The sequence below is a fragment of the Rosa rugosa genome, chromosome 3 (assembly GCF_958449725.1).
Source record: "Rosa rugosa chromosome 3, drRosRugo1.1, whole genome shotgun sequence".
NCBI classification, from domain to species: Eukaryota; Viridiplantae; Streptophyta; class Magnoliopsida; order Rosales; family Rosaceae; genus Rosa; species Rosa rugosa.
The window spans coordinates 35,940,267-35,955,055 of NC_084822.1; the positions used below are offsets into that span (position 1 = coordinate 35,940,267).

At 42.8% G+C, this 14,789-nt stretch overlaps 1 pseudogene; it reads left to right on the plus strand.

The window, feature by feature from the left end:
- Positions 1–8,580: 8,580 nt before the first annotated feature.
- LOC133737656 (protein WUSCHEL-like) lies at positions 8,581–9,383 on the plus strand (annotated as a pseudogene).
- Positions 9,384–14,789: the final 5,406 nt, after the last annotated feature.

The following is a 14,789-nucleotide window of genomic DNA, read 5'->3' on the forward strand; positions in this document are numbered from 1 at the left end:
CTGTCGGACCGGACCAGCTTCCGGGTCGAAGGAAATGACGGCGAGTTCGAACGGATTTGCGCCGAGCTGGGCTTCTCCGGCCCAGACAACTTGGCGATACCCGAGGCGGCCTGGGAGTCCCGGAAGATGCGGTCCACCAACTCCGATGTTCTCCCCCTGTCAAAACTGTACGTGATGGATAGTCCGAGACCCGACCCGAAGGACGAATCGGAGTATGAGGATGATGCCGTGGGTAGCGAGGCCGGTTTGGGCTGTAGGCGGAGGCGGAGGTGAGCAGCAGTGCGCTGGGATTGCTTCCTTAGGCAGTGAGGCCGGTCTAGGCTGTAGTCCGGCAAACTGTGAATGCACAGAGGAAGAAGAAGAGGAGAGGAGGAGAGAGGTGGGTGGAGAAGGAGAGTTTTTAAACTATTATACATATATTATTTTTGTTTGTAATATTGCAATACAATGCAAGTGGTCTGGTGGTTGGGCATTTCATTTGCGTAAGTGTTGGTGTGGGTTCGAGTCTCCCCAATCTCAAAGATTGGAATTTATTTTGGATTTTTTCATATTTGGTTGGCCAGGATCAATTTGGGAATTTCACTTCCGTGTGGGCCCCACCTGTGCTGACTTGGAATGCCACGTCATCAGCTAAACGGCTGAAATTGACGGAATGGACCTATTGGACGAGAAATGATAGTGTAGGGGTGTTTTTGATGAAATTGAAAGTCGAGGGACTGAATTGATGTTCGACCCATACCACAGGGTACTAAACAGTAATTAGCCCTTATTTTTATTTCACTCATCATTTCACTCTTCTTTTTCTTCCCTATATAAACACCTTCTCTTCTCACTCTCAACATAAACCATTCCACCCCATTACATCTTCTTTCTCTATTCATCTCCATCATAAAACCTCCATATCCACCTCCCAAAATCCAAACCCACAACTACCATCTTCCACCACCATAAACTCTATCACTACCACTCAAAGTTAGCCAAAGGAGCATCATATCTTCATCACCATTCCATTCATCATCACCATCAAGAAGTTCATCATCCATCCATTCCACCATCAAGGAGGATTCAAGGAGCATTGAAGGAGAAAAATGAAGGAGAAGCTACCCATTGATTTGTCAAGCTTCAACTAGCTAGTTCTTTGTTCCCTTAACTCTTTAATTTACCTTGATTTACTTTATAGATTTGATGCCAATTTGTATGACTATGAGTGAGTAGTTACTTTGTTGGGGCTAGGGTTGAAAGCCCTAGCCAAACTTGTATGAATTGATGTTTTAATTTAAATTTGATATTTTTGTGATTTTCATCTTCATATGCTAATTCAAGAAGTGAACGCATGCATTTATTCAAACTTAACTAATTTGAATGTGTTGTGTTTGTCATCTCATGAAAAAATGTTTAGGGAGTAGTTAACCTTGAGCATTGATAGCATGATAGCATCCTCTATGTGCATGTGAAGGTTGTGAGTTAAAATCACCTAGATCTAGGATTGGTTTGCTTGCATGATGATCTAAACTCAAAGCTTTATGCATCTAGGAACAATGAATTGAGACTTAACCGGTAATAGGAATTGTTCTTAGGTAGTTAATTCTAGACTTATCCGGTTGGAATTGATAACATTAAAGAATTCAAGCCTTTGTAGTCTTATCCGGATGCAAAGAGGGTAATTGGAAAATTAGAATAGCATCACTTGTATTTGAACTTCAATACTTGCAAGGGAGGTTAGTGGTAGACAATCCAACCCCTAACTTCATCCATTATTTTACTAGTTTAGTTTATATTTGAGCATTTATTTTAATTTGGTTCACCACTCTATCCAACAAACAATTTCACTACCACCATAATGCACATACTCACCATGAGCCTAGATTTTCTTGTGAATTTAGGTTTATGATTGTACATTTGCATATTCTAGCTCTCCTTAGGTTCACACCCTAGCTAGTGAAAGGAATCCAATCCTTGTGGGTTCGACAACCTTTCTTAAATCCCTATACTATTACTTGTACCCCTTATACTTGAAGGTGGCTATTTGGCTAACAAGTTTTTGGCGCCGTTGCCGGGGATTGGAGTAAAATCCGATTCCTAGCTCGGTTTGCCTTAGGGTAGCTAGAAATTTTAGTTTTTTTTTTTTTTTTTTTTTTGTGTTTCAACTTTTGTTCTTATTTTCTTTGTTTTGTTAATTTTTGTGGTAGTCACCTTATTTACGAATTTGTGGTAAGTACTTTGATAAGTAAATTAGTAAATTGTGGTAAGAAAAAGATAAAGTGTGAGCATGTTGAAAAAAAAAAAAAAAATTTTTTTTTTTTTTTTTTGAAATAGGATCAGTACGGCTGCCCTCAAGCCTTGACCATTAATGAAACCTCAGAATACATTGGGGGAGGGGGGGGGGACATGATACCTAAACCCCAGATTACAATAAGCATGAAGAGAACAACCCGAGATCATAACGAGAGTCTCTACAGAAAATATGTATTCTAACGAGCACCAATTAGCGAAGAGTGCATCATTGGCTACTCTATTCGCTTTACAAAGGTGGTGACATACCGGAAAGATTGTGCTCACGCGGAGTCATAATTTACTATTTCTATCAGCTTTCCCACTATGTTGCCACCGAAAAACAATTTCGGTGACACTAAGTTTCATCCTGCCACTGGGAGGCTGCGATCATTTGACGAAGCAAGGAACTCGCCGCCTAGCCAGAGCAGACAAGACACACAAGGTGTGCAGTCCAGGACCAAGCCCACGTCGCCCTACCACTACTCGGTAAGGGCTTATTACCGGCATAAAGCCACAGTTAACTAATAAAAACCAAAGACAATAAAACATAAAATAAAGGGAAATTGGGCCCATAGCCCAAGCCCAGGCCCAAACCCCACTTAGCCCAATCGAAGAGAACAGCTGCCTGCAAGCATCTCGCCACCGATCTGCAAGCATCTCCCCACCACCCCGTCTGCAACTCCTTCATCGTTCCATCACCGGCAGTGCCTCCTCCGGCACCTCCCTTGCAGCATGAGGACGCAAGTCGACCCACCAGCCCTTCCTCATTCCCAGCACACCAAATAGATGAGCCGCCTCTCCCAAGCCTTCCCCTCTCCAGATCGGATCCACACGAACTGAACCCGATCGAAAAATTCTGATCAGATCCAACCCAGACATAACCCAGCCTCGCCAACCTCCCCAGATCGGATTCCGATCTGAACTGAGCCCCTCAGATCCAGCCTTCACTCCTTTGGACGACACCACCACTTGCAGACCGCCTTCCGGTCGTGGGGAGAGCGAGCCCAGCCCCACACTCAAGCCACCGAGCCCGCAAGCACAGCCACCACGCGGTTTGGGCAGCGAAACCACCACGCAGCGTCCTCTCTGACGGGATTTATTACATGGACAACCACCACCGGGCACTAGGCCCCTTCCAATCCCGTCCGACGACGCCGCCACGAGGGCGAGCCGCCGGAGGGAACACACTCTGGTTTTCTCTCTGCTAAATGTTGGAGCTCTGTTTTTTTCTTAAATAGTTTAATCTTGCCTATTTGCTAGTTGCTATTTGCTTATTCCTTATTGCAATTTCACTTTTTAGTTGCAAAATTAAATATTTGATAGTTAGATTTATTTCTTTTGGATTAGAAGTTGGTAGAAATTTGCCAATAAATAAATAAATAAAAAGTGTGTTAGTGTTTTAATTGTAAGTTGTAAATTAAGAGGAATAGGTGAAGTCTTTTTTTTTAATATTGGCCTAAACCCCTTATTGGTACTTAGTTCAGGTCCCTTAAGGTTGAGGGCGGTCTTTATTAACACTTGTTGAACTGTTTTCACACTTATGACATTTTTCATCTTAGTAAGTATAGCCTATGTGGAATGGTGTCTAGGAAGAGGACAACGTTCATGACGGGTTTTTGGATCCAGAAGTGCTTGCAAATGGGCCTAAACCACTATGTGGGAGTAACTCATGCCAAAATGGATTCTACCTCACATGATCGCCCTCCCCTACTGTTGGATCATAATTCATATACATATTTGTCCCCTAAAACATGGAAATTACTTGTTCTAAAGTCCAAATTTAATGTTGACTAATCCAATTTCATTATTTCCCTAATCTTGTACTTTTGCTTAACCTTTGTGTTTATTTATATAAATTTATTATGTTTTCCTTATCATGCTAGGAAATGATGGAGAAAAATGGAAATGCACTAAAAATGTCAACTTTACACATTTTCCTACTCCGGATAGGAGAAACCAAGCCAAGCAAGGAAGAAGGAGCGACCACCTGACCAAATGAACTTTAAATGAGCTGAAACCTTCCCGATCCATTCTCGACATTCTAAGAAACATTTCTTATGAAGAGTGCAAGAGCCAAATAGAAGTGGAAGGCCTTCAAACAGTCAGCCTAATTTTATGCAGAAGCAAAACTGGAAAACTGGACCTGTAAGGAGTCCAGCAGCGATTTCGGCCTAATGGCATGGAAATAAATTCTGAAAATTTGACACAATGATCTACACTCATGGTGGATCATTTCATATGAAGAAGTCACAGGAAAAATCTGAAGTCTTGGTGGAGAATTAATTGAAGGAAAAATGAGTAGAAACTAGAAAGTGACTCAAACCTAACAAATTCCATTAGTGTTTAAATATTCAAACCTAACAAATTCCATTAATGTTTAAATGCTCAAACCTAACCCATCATCATTTGTTTAAAGCCAAATAGTTTTGCTTGGTAGCCTATAAATAGAGGCTACAACAAAGAAGAAAATCACCAATTCCTTCATCCATTACATCTTCTTTCTCTCTTCATCTCCTTCACAAAACCTCCATCTCCACCTCCCAAAATCCAAACTCATACTATCCATACTACTCTATCTCCTCCATCACCACCACCATTTCTTATCCTCTACCTCCATTAACACCACCACTACTACATCATTTCTCCACTCTCTTTTCTATCATCATTTTCTCCATCTACTCCACCTATTCACATAATACATAATGCAAGCTTCACTATCTTTTATCATCAAATCTTCAAGAGCAAGAAGGAGAGGGAATCACCACCACCACCATCACCACCAAGACGTGAGCTTGGGGACCATCCGACACACCACTAAGCCAACTCTATCCCTTTTACTCTAGATTATATTTTGGTGTTTAATTTGATTATGAATTTAGTATATGTAATTATGAGTGAGTAGTACTTTGTTGGGGCTAGGGTTGAAAGCCCTAGCCAAACTTGTATGAATTGATGTTTTAATTTGCATTTGATGTTATTTATGATTTTCATCTTCATATGCTAATTCAAGAAGTGAATGCATTCATTCAAACTTAACTATTTTGAATGTGTTGTGTTTGTCATCTCATGAAAAAATATTTAGGGAGTAGTTAACCTTGAACATTAATAGCATGATAGCATCCTCTATGTGCATGTGAAGGTTGTGAGTTAAAATCACCTAGATCTAGGATTGGTTTGCTTGCATGATTATCTAAACTCAAAACTTTATGCATCTAGGAACAATGAATTGAGACTTAACCGGTAATAGAATTTGTTCTTAGGTAGTTAATTCTAGACTTATCCGGTTGGAATTGATACCATCAAAGGAGTTTAAGCCTTTGTAGTCTTATCCGGATGCAAAGAGGGTAATTGGGAAATTAGAATATCATCACTTGTATTTGAATTTCTATACTTGCAAGGGAGGTTAGTGGTAGACAATCCAACCCCTAACTTCATCCATTATATCACTATTTTAGTTTAGAGTAATTTAGTTTACATTTGAGCTAATTGTTTTCAATTCAAAACTATCTTCAAAAACCAAAAACATTTCACTATCACCACAATGCACATATTCACCATAAGCCTAGATTTCCTTGTAAATTTAGGTTTGTGATTGTACATTTGTATATTCTAGCTCTCCTTAGGTTAATACCCTAGCTAGTGAAAGGAATCCAATCCTCGTGGGTTCGACAACCTTTCTTAAATCTCTATACTATTACTTGTATCCCTTATACTTGAGGGTGGCTATTTGGCTAACAGCTCTGTGCTTGAATCTGTTCCACTTGCCCATGGTGAGCCGCAAGTTGAGTTTCCAGATTCTCCTGCGGCTGAAGGGATAGACCAACATGTTGAAGATGACGAAATTGAGGAAGCTATCCACCCTTTTACATTGGTGGTTCGTGATCCTGTTGCGCCTCCGCCGCCTCCTCCTCCTCCCACTAGATTAGAGAGATTGATGAGGGTGTTGGAGGTAACTCCTCCTTCTGCTGTGGATGAGGCTATGATGGTGGTTCACGAACATCTGGGTCCTTGGGTATTGGAGATTGACATCCTCCCGTGAGTCTTGGAAGACCTAAGGTATCTTTGCCAGGAGAAGGCATTGACCCTGCAGCAATTTAGTGACATTGATGTTCTGCTGAATGAACTTGGTAGGGCCCGCCGACGTCATTCGGCCGCAAACGCCCAGGCTCACGACGCTCGAGAGGCTTTGAATAGCCTCTCTCGAGAAATGGACATCTCCCGCGGTATTTTAAATGAGCGAGCCATCTGCCTGCGGGAACTTCAAATCCAAAGGTCCGACTTCAAACTTCGGATCGAGGACCTCCAAGCCCGTTTAGCCTTTGTTGAGAATGAGATTGTTGCAGAAAAAGCTCAACTCAATGAACCTTTGGCTACTTCTGAAGAAATGGGCCGCAGCCTGACACGTATCAGATAATGGGCCACTCAGGCCGAAGCTGGTGCTATTGCGGCGAAACTCTGCGTGGAGGAACTTTACTTGAAATTGAGCTTTGCGGGCCAATCTTTGTAGGCCTCCTCGAAAACCATTCGGCCTCCTCACATGCTATTAATCCTCTAATAATAGCTAACTCCTCAAAAACCGCTCCTCACATGCTACTAATCCCTTTTTCCCGAGATTTGGAATTACTAACATCGGTTTGACACTTTGACCATCCATCCAAGGGTGGGAATTTTCCTTAAGTCCCTATAAATAGTTGTATTTTGGGCAGGGAATACTCACAACAAATCTTCTGAAACATTCAAGAAATGGCTTTCAGTCCTTGCTTCTCTTTCTCCTTCTTCACAAATCTTCCCCTCATGAAATGACCTTTAGCCTCTAAATTTTAGGTTTTATGGCGTAATCTTAAGCAACCCCGTGATTTTTTTCTTTGAAAGCCTGGATGGAATGTATAGGCTTTCAGGGAAAAAAACAGCGTGGGGAGCTCCATTAGTGCGGGATCTCCGATCATTTCTGTTCATCTTTGTTAGGATCCCGTACTTGGAGCAAATCGGGGAAGGAAGGAAAGCCACTATGAAGCCAAAGATCCTTCCTCGAATCCCTTCCTTTTGGAGTCGGACCAAACCGAGTCCTCCAGATGAGAAGGGCTTTGGTTATCACCTCCTTCTCCACCTTTCTCTTCTTGATAGAATCTCGGAGGGATGAGAAGGGATGGACTCTTTGAAGGAATGTGTTCAAGCTACAGAATGGCTATTCCCATACTTCATGTCCAACTAATAGTTGTTACCAAGGCTAAAGGGGGTGTGGAGACTGAAGCCGATATTCGGTTCCTTCACTCTCTGCCCCTCCTGGAGATAATGGCGCGGCTCAACCCGACGTTGGATTCCATAGCTGCTTCTAATTGAGGGGGCTTGGAGGCTCCATTTTCTTTCACTGGAGTCTCCCATTCTCATGGATAATGGCGTTGGCCAAGCCTATGTTGGGTTCCTCTGCCGCTTCCATTTGAAGGGGCGCGGGGGCTCCGTTACTCCTCTTTTTCCTTCCCTGAAGTCTGCCCCTCCTTGGGATAATGGCGCGGCTCAACCCAACATTGGATTCCATAGCTGCTTCCACTTGAGAAAAGATTAAGAAGATATATGAAGATTCCTGTTTTGTATTTTAGCCACTTTTGGCTTTGTAATGAATGTACTGCTTTTGGCCGCAAAGCCACTTTATGAATGCAATACTATTTTCTTATCCTGATATTCAAATATCCGTGAGGAGCCAATAATTGTGTCTCGCATGGCCCCAAATATAGGCCCTCATAGTTGTATATTGAAATAATATGAACTTTTAAAATATGCTTGACTTCAAAAAGAGCCTCGCGGCGAGGGTTTTGAGAAAATATTTATTTTTTTGCCACCACTTGCTGGCCCCAACTCAAAAACTCTTGGTTTTATCTTCTTAATGAGTTTTTAACTTCGCAGTTACTGTTGAAAACTCCACCGTGAGAAGATAATATTGAAAATGGAACAGTTACCTCATCGAAAACCGTTCGGTTCCCCCATGCGCCAATAATCCCTTCTTTTCCGAGATTTAGGGCAACTTTAATCACGCTTTACTGACACTTAGTTTGACTCTTCTCTTCGATCATCTATCCAAGGGTGGAGATGCTTTTCTGAGACTGTCCATCAAGGGTGGAGATTTACATGCCCTGTTCCTATAAATAGGTGCATTCTGGGGATGGGAACGTTCACACCAAAAACCTTCCTTTGAGTTTCAGATCCTTAACAATACCCTTCCTTTATTACGAACACCTGTTTGTCAGCAATCTTTCTTAATTACTCATCATCACCAATCTTCAATTCTCGCATTTTCTCAACCCATCACCAATGGAACCACAAAACCGACAACCAACCGAGGATGGAGAAAGTAACAAAGCAGCCGGGAGTAGTGCTAACATGCTTCGCAGGAAGAGCAGTACCAGGTGGATTCCCACTACAGATCAGATATGAATCCTCAAGGAGCTTTTCTACAACAAGGGAGTTAGGTCCCCAACTACAGAGCAGATTCAGAGGATCTGTCTCCAGCTAAAACGGTACGGCAAGATCAAGGGCAAGAACGTCTTTTATTGGTTCGCGAACCAAAAGGCTCGGGAGAAGCAGAAGAAGAGGTCCATTTCGGATGTTCATGTGCCCATGCAAGGATCAGGGCTTGTTGGTAATGGTAATGTTACCAATTGGAAACCTGAGGATCAGTATATTAACTTCGGATCTTCTGCATCTACTTCTGCTTCTTCAGCTGGTGTGATTGCTTTTAACGGGCAGATGGGGAACTATGACGGTTATGGATTTATGAACATGGAGAAGAGTTCTAGGGATTGTTCAATCTCAGCTAGAGGGGGAACTAGTTCTACTTTCTTTGACATGAATGGAGAACAAACTTTCATGGAACAACGAGGAGAAGATCACCAGGAGATTGAAACCTTCCACTGTTTCCCGTGCATGGTGAGGACATCTTTGGCAACATGAAGACTACTTCCGATGGAGGTGGCGGTCACGGCGGTAGCTCTCACACTTCCCTTGAGCTCAGCCTCAACTCCTACGGCTCGACCCTATTTTCCTGCGAAGGTGTTTTCTCTGCGAAAGAAGAGACAAAGCTGGAAAAATTTTCCGGAGCCGCTGACTCGGCTTAGTATAATGTAGTGTTGCTATGCGTAGCGAAGAAACGATTATGGGCCTAAAAAACAGGCCTTCATGAATGGGATTCGTGAGTGTAGGAACACTAGAATTTCCCCCTTAGAGTTGTATTTATAATCCTTTTAAAAAAAATATATAGCATGAATATTCATATATGGTGGAATTCAGGACCTAAGTTATACAAGGACTGATTCTTAAAAAAAAAATGATTATGGGCCTCAAAAACAGGCCTTCATTAATGGGCTTCGCGAGTGTAGGAACACTAGAATTGCCCCCATGTCTTATGCGAAGAAACTATCTACGACTCCTCTGAGTCCCAGACATTGGGAAAGTATTTCTTCAAGTATCTATCATTGATAGGGTTATGATGGACATCTCCATCCAGGTCCTTGAGATGAAAAACTCCTTTCTCTAAGATTTTATAGATAATGTACGGGTCTTCCCATCTTGGAGTCCATTTGCTGCGACCATCTAACTTTTCGCCAAGCGGGAGAATTGCTTTCCAAACCAACTCTCATTCGCTGTAACTCCTTCCCCACGTCCGCTTGTCATTGGCGTGAGCGACTCGTTGCTTTTCCATGACCAAACTATCTAAAGCCTCTAAGCACTTTTCACTAAGGTTTTCATGTTCCTGCCACATAGCCTGAACGTAGTCTTCTCCAATGAGATGATGTTGCTCTTGAACTCGTAATGATTGGACGTTGACTTCCAAATGCAGGACTGCATCATGGCCAAACATCAAAGCATAAGGTGTTGTCGCGGTGGGATTCCGCTTAGAGGTGCGGTAGGCCCAAAGAGTTTCATAAAGTGTCTCATGCCACTGTCGTGGATTAGCTTCCAACATTTTCTTCAGCAAATTGATGATGATCTTGTTGCTGGCCTCCGCTTGACCGTTAGACTGAGCATAATAAGGACTGGAATGGACGAATTGTATTCCCCACTCTCTTGCCAGTTTATCAACTTCACCACCCACGAAAGCTGCCCCCCGGTCCGAAACAAAAACTTCTGGGATCCCAAATCTGCAGATGATGTTTCTGAATAGGAATTGTCGCAACGTGCCACCAGATGCTTCCTTTAAAGGTTCTGCTTCAACCCATTTTGTAAAGAAATCAGTCACGACGATGGTGAACTTGTGTTGAAGTGATGAATGTGGGTGAATCATTCCAATTAAATCCAGCGCCCATCCTCTTGCGGGCCAAGGCTTTATAATGGGCTGCATTGGAATATTAAGGACATGTTGGACCGGTCCGTGAGCTTGGCAGTCCAAACAACCTTTAGCGAACGCGATACAATCCTTCAAGATACTGGGCCAAAAATATCCATGTCGTCTAAGAAACCATCCCATCTTCGGACCTACTTGGTGAGCGCCGCAAATGCCAAAATGAACTTCGCGCATGAGTTGTTTCGCTTCGCGGCCATAAACACATCTGAAATCCACGCTATCTTCTCCTCGTCTGCGAAGTTCATCACCTCTGAGGAAGTACTTGAGGGCAAGATAGCGAATCCTTCTATCTGTGGTCTGATCAGGATGCTTGACATAATTGATCAAAAGGATGCGCCAATCCACGTCAATGGATTCCAAGGTCGCGACTGAGGTATCGTCTGGAGGATCTCTTCTCGCCATCCATGAAGGAAACGTGCAACGCTCGACTTTAAGGATTCTCTCGTGCACGCCATATCTCAATGTTACCCCTGTTGCCAATTGGGCCAACTCGTTCGCTGCAAAATTTCGTTCTCGAGGAATGTGCTCAAGATCCACGTCATCAAACTGGTCTAACAGTTCTAATATCCTGTTTAAATAATGAACCAACGCGAAGCTAACGCACCTAAACTTTTTGCGCAGCTGATTGATGACCAGGAGAGAATCTCCCAGTATTTGTACATCTTTGACTCCCATTTCTAGCAGTACTTCTAGGCCAATGATTAAGGCCTCATATTCAGCCTGGTTGTTGGTACATTGAAACTCCAACTGGAATGAGTACGAAAAGTGATCTCCAGCCGGATTCTCCAGTGCAATTCATGCTCCTGCTAGCGTATTCGTTCTTGACCCGTCAAAATATAACACCCAGGGCTGGAGTGAGATTGTGGCTTGACAAGCGCGGCGTACTCTGGCAAGCACACCAAATCCGGGCGATCTAAAGTTGTGGCAGCGACCTCTAAATCTCTAACCGCGGGGACATCCAGCATAGGGTGATGTGCCAAAAAGTCTGCCATGGCTTGCCCCTTTACTGCTTTCTGTGGGACATACTGTAGCGAGAATTCTGATAAGGCGAGCACCCACTTGCCAATACGGCCTCTTAGGATAGGTCGCGATAGCATATACTTGACTAGATCGGTTTGAGCAATGATGCAAGTAGTGAAGGACAACATGTAATGCCGCAACTTGCATGCTGAGAAGTATAATGTAACACACAGCTTTTCCATTGGAGTGTACCTTGTTTCGCAATCTGTGAGTGTCCTACTGAGGTAAAAGATGGCATGTTCGACACCATCTTCATCATCCTGAGCGAGGAGGCTGCCAATGGAAGCCTCAGCTGCTGAAATATACAACTTTAATGGAAAACCAGCTCTGGGAGGAACAAGCACTGGCGGGCTCACCAAATAGGCCTTGATTTTGTCGAAAGCCTCTTGATGTTTAGGTTCCCACACAAACTCGTTCTGTCCTTGCAACTTCAGCAGTGGGGAAAACGGCTGGATTTTGCCTGTAGAGTTACAAATGAATCGTCGCAAAAAGTTGATCTTTCCCAGTAGTCGTTGTAACTCTTTTTTCATTCGCGGGGGAGATGCGTTGATGACCGCGTTTGCCTTATCCTTAGGGACCTCAATGCCCCTTTGATGGACAATGAATCCCAGGAAATCATCTGCTTGAACCCCAAACATACATTTCGCAGGGTTCATCTTTAGCTTGAAACGCCGCATACGTTCGAAAATTTTTCGCAAATCCGTAATGGGATTACACTGCTGCTTGGATTTAATGACTACGTCATCTATATAGACCTCTAGAATCTTCCCTAAGATGTCATGGGAGATTAGGTTCATTGCTCGCTGATACGTGGCTCCCGCGTTCTTCAAACCAAAAGGCATGACCACGTATTCGAAAACTCCTATGAAACCTGGGCATCTAAAAGCAGTTTTGTGTCTATCTTCTTCTGCGACCGGAATCTGGTGATATCCCGTTGTACCGTCCATGAAAGACAACAGTTTGTGCCCTGCAACTGCGTCTACCAACATGTCCGCAACCGAAATGGGGTAGACGTCTTTAGGTGTAGCCAAATTAAGGTCTCTGTAATCCACGCAGACCCTCATCTTACCATTCTTCTTGCGAACATGCACTATATTGGACAACCACTGATTGTACTTGGCTACCCTAATAATGCCCGACTTGTGCATCTTTTCGACTTCCTCTTTGACCAGAACTTGGGTCTCCGAGTTCATTCTTCGCGGCTTTTGCTTTACAGGCCTCTTATCAGGCAGCGTTGGTAGTTGGTGGCATACCAAGTCTGGTGATAGGCCTGGCATGTCTTCGTATTTTTTCGCGAAGCAGTCCTTGAATTCCAACAATAAGTCGACGAACCTCTGTTTCTCGCTAGGCTCTAAGTAAGCGCTGATAGCCACTTCTATAGGCTCATCAATTGTTCCCAGATTGACCTTTTCAGTAGGGTCCCTAACCTTCGGAGGTGTGTCATCCAATGCCGTTGGAGCAAGCTAAATCTCTTCTTGGTCAGTGAACTCTTCATTAACAATTTCTAAGGTCATGACTCGATCGTAGGCCTATTTTCCCACCAAGTATGAGGATAGCCTCTCGTACAAGGAATGGAAGGCCTCTATCCCTTCCTATGGAAGGTCGTAATCCATGAATTACCCATTGCGTGGGGCACAGCATGGCCGGGCCTCGCTAGGTCTTCTTTTGCGAGCGTGAGCCCCCACTGTGCCAACTCAGAAACCGTCACCCCTGTGGGGCGGCCCTTGTTGTCGATGTTACTGACTTGCAATGGAGTAATTGGCTCCAAATAGTACTTGGCATCTACATAATTTGTGGAAACAGAGAAAGGGCGAGGGTCTGCTTTAATTATCTCAGCCTTATCTGTCACCTTGTTCCACATGATCAGCTCTTGGTGGAGTGTTGACGGAACACAATAGCTCCGATGAATCGAATCTCTTCCCAGAATGGCACTATAGGCCGCGTAACAATCTGTAACGAAGAACGCATAAACGCTTTTCGCAGGACCCACCTTGATTTTTAGGAACAGTAAACCTAATGTCTTGGTTACTGTGCCCGTGAAGTTTTTCAATGTGAGAGAGGTAGACTGGATCTTCTCCTTCTTGATTCGCAAAAGCTGCATGGTCCTTGTAGTAATGACATTTACAGCCGCGCCGGTATCAACCATTATCTTGCTGACCTTAGTCCCATTAATGCGTAGAAGCTGACGAACCGGTTTCTCCGAATTCATTTTCCATTGATGGAATTTTTAAAATGAACCTCAACAATTTAAATAGAATGTATAAGTTAATACAACTTTAGGAGGCAAATTGGTATAGACCAATGTCTTTGTTATTAAAATTGAAGTTTTTATCTTATGTTCATGCACATCCATCGATGGAATATTTACAGACGTAATGTGAAAAAATAAGCACGTTTCGCGGTCGTTATGCCATCGGTCAACTAAGAAGACATACAAGTGACGACGGTTGACCAATTCGATCGGATTTGAAAATATGGTGAAATTGGCTAAATTTTTTACCACACTCATAATTTATTGTAATGATCATTTTTCCATTTTCTTTGAATTGATAAAGGTTGCTCTTTAGAGTGTATGATATATAAATATAGGTTTATAGGAGTAACTTTGACCTAGTTGATCGAATTCGAAACGAGAACCAAATTGGCTGAAATTTTTACAACCACCATAAAACGTTACAATCTCTCCATCGAGCGGTTGGTTTCTCCAAATTCATTTTCCACTTCATGTTTGCTTTAAAATGAACCTCAACAATTTAAATGCAATGTATAAGTTATGCAACTTTAGGAGGTAAATTGGTATAGACAAACGTATTTGTAATTAAAATTGAAATTTTTATCTTATGTCCACGCACATCCATCGATGAAATATTTACAAACGTGATGTAAAAAAATAAGCATGTTTTGCGGTCGTTATGCCATCGGTCAACCAAGAAAACATACAAATGACTATGGTTGACCAATCTGATCGTGTTCGAAACTGTGGTGAAGTTGACTAAATTTTTACCCACACACATAATTTATTGTAATAATCACATCCAACGGTTGGTTTTCCCATTTTCTTTGAATTGATAGAGGTTGCTCTTTGGAATGTATGATATATAAATATAGACGGATTTGCTCACCTAAGGGACAGTTTTAAGGGACTGTGATGGACAAATAC